The sequence below is a fragment of the Aplysia californica genome, unplaced genomic scaffold (assembly GCF_000002075.1).
Source record: "Aplysia californica isolate F4 #8 unplaced genomic scaffold, AplCal3.0 scaffold00102, whole genome shotgun sequence".
NCBI classification, from domain to species: Eukaryota; Metazoa; Mollusca; class Gastropoda; order Aplysiida; family Aplysiidae; genus Aplysia; species Aplysia californica.
The window spans coordinates 444,990-447,489 of record NW_004797372.1 but is presented as its reverse complement, the minus strand read 5'-3'; the positions used below and the strand labels follow the sequence as shown (position 1 = coordinate 447,489).

General features: G+C 39.8%; 1 protein-coding gene across 2 annotated transcripts in view; it reads right to left on the bottom strand.

Moving 5' to 3' along the window:
• The window catches only part of LOC101856013 (E3 ubiquitin-protein ligase TRIM37), a 70,275-nt gene that overhangs the window by 30,478 nt on the left and 37,297 nt on the right, over positions 1-2,500 (bottom strand). The gene's annotated exons all lie outside the window — the stretch shown is intronic.

Sequence of the window (2,500 nt, the reverse complement as noted above, 5' to 3'; positions counted from 1 at the left end):
GATGATAATAATAACAACAACAACAATAATAATGATAATAACAACAATAATAATATTATAATAATAATAATAATAATAATAATAATAATAATAATAATAATAAATAGCATTTGCATAGTGTATCTCCCCACTCAACAGCAAAGTATATGCTCTTTACTATCGATTTTATTACCCCAGCAGACCCAAAAACACCCAGAAGCTTTCTACCCCTGACAGGATTCGAACCCAGATCTTATGATTGCTAGTCCAAGAGCCTACCCACTACACCACCGATGCCAAAAGATAAGACAAACAATACAAAGCCATATGATGCTGAAGTCACAGACAGGCATCATTCAGTCCAGTATAATCATTGTAAAGCGTTGAGTTGCATGACGGCTCTTTGGGTATACCTGACAATATGCTACCTTAGAATCACAAAGTTCTATCTGACATTTTGGGCTATTTTGAGCTTCCAAGACCATGAGGTCAGAAACCAAATGAAGAGCACAAGGGAAAAACCAGCGATGTCAGGTTTTCGCAATTCTGAGACAATAGAAAAACAAACTTTAAAGACTTATAACTCTTTTTCTGCTACAATGATCTCTCCACTGTTTACATTGACAAGTATGACCATTTGTGTTGACAATGAGAAATTTTCACAGTCCTCATGTTATGAATGTTTCGGTGAGAGCAAAACAGAAAAATTATGTAGCAAACTGACATCACTGGTTTTTCCCTTGTAAGCTGTTAGCAAGGTCTCCATCTTCTAGGAAATCAATGCATTGTGAACTTCTTTACTCATTTGCGAATACAAACAAGACTAAATGATTCAAACAAGAAAATTGCACCAAATTTTGTAATATTTACTATGTTTGTTTTCATTATATTTAATATTCATTTTTGGATGATGACTCTGAGTCATCAGATTCATGAGTGGCACTTGATCCTCCAGCATGGGGCAACTCGGAGAAAAGAAGTCAGGCGAGAACACCTTTAAGACCTTCGTGTCTGCATATTTGGCTCTGATGGTCAGCGGGCTCTTATAGAGGCGTTTCAGGTGCTGGAGTCTTGCAGCACTCTTCTTTGCCACCGGCTTCATCATAATGATTGCAGTGTCAAACAGACCATTCCATGGAAACAGCTCTCTCTATAAAGCATTAGCTGTGGATGGGCCTGTGATGCAGATTTCAAGTAGAGGTCGAGTGGATATAAGGCAGGAGACATGGTAGTATAGTTTAAAGTTTTCTGGCACACTCTGGAATGCGGCTTGTGTTATCCCAACTATCTGTACCAGCGAGAGTTTTTGAAGGGCTGTCTTGAATTGCTCCACTCAACTGGCTGGCATATCGACAAAGACCGTCTCATTCACCAATGCCATGTCTCTGTTGCATTTCATGTAGTTGTGGCCTCTCACTGGAAACGAGATTTTCACTTTTCCATACCTTTCCTGGTGGACAACAACATGATAGAAAAACAGATCATTGTCTGTTTCTTGTTCTGGCCTGCGCACGTGTCACATCAACTGGCAGAATGTGTAGAAAGTAATACAGCAGCATACTGGCCACATCGTCTTCACCCTTGTAGCTGTCTCGTAACAGTACAGATGTACTGTTTCATCACTTAGATTAGGTTTTAAAGGAGAAGAGAGATATCAGCCAACGAAAGTACAAATCGTTTGTTGAGATGTTTGGGCAGCCCAAGTTCTTCGAAAAATCAAAGGTTAGCGCAACATAGGTGCTTGATGAATGATTGTCCCATTTATCAGCGCATATATGACCACTGCAGGAATTCCAGCCTCAGCTCGGTCCTGCGTTGTGACCTTCGGAAAAGCACTCTACAGGAATTTCCTATTTGGCTCGGTCCTTTCGGGGATGGACGTTAAAACTCAACGATCTTGCCTCTCAAATAACCTAATGGTGTTGACAGGGGCGTTAAACCCATATCATTTCACAATTTTTCACTGAAATATAATCACCGATTGGTCACAAAGGGACGCAACAAAGAAAAGTATGTTTGACATCGCTGGTTGTTCCGTTGTTAAACATTCTGACATCGCTGGTTCTCCCATTTTGGGCTATATTTTCGAACTCTCACAGAAAATGGCAGCACTGGTTTTTCCGTATGTGACTTAGACGTACTAAAGCAGACCCAGTCAGGCCTCATGCTGGGGCAAAAACCCAGAAAATGAAAAAAAAACAACTGACATCGCTGGTTTTAACCTTGTGCCCTTCAAATGTTCTATCTGCTCTAACAGAATTATAGGACTATTCAGAGTCGCTATCAACATATTCAGGGAATTCCATTTGAAAAAGAGTGACATGTTGTGAAATTGCAAATTTTTCACGACAAATGTCTCGAAACTAGGTACTAAGCAGACAGAATTATGTAATTCTAAGGTATGGATTTAATTTTCTCATGGAGTGGGAGCGTGACACACACGATAATGAATGAACAAGGAATTTAACCTCCCAGGAATTGACGATAATATGAGTGAGTGAGTGTGTGTGTGTGTGTGTGT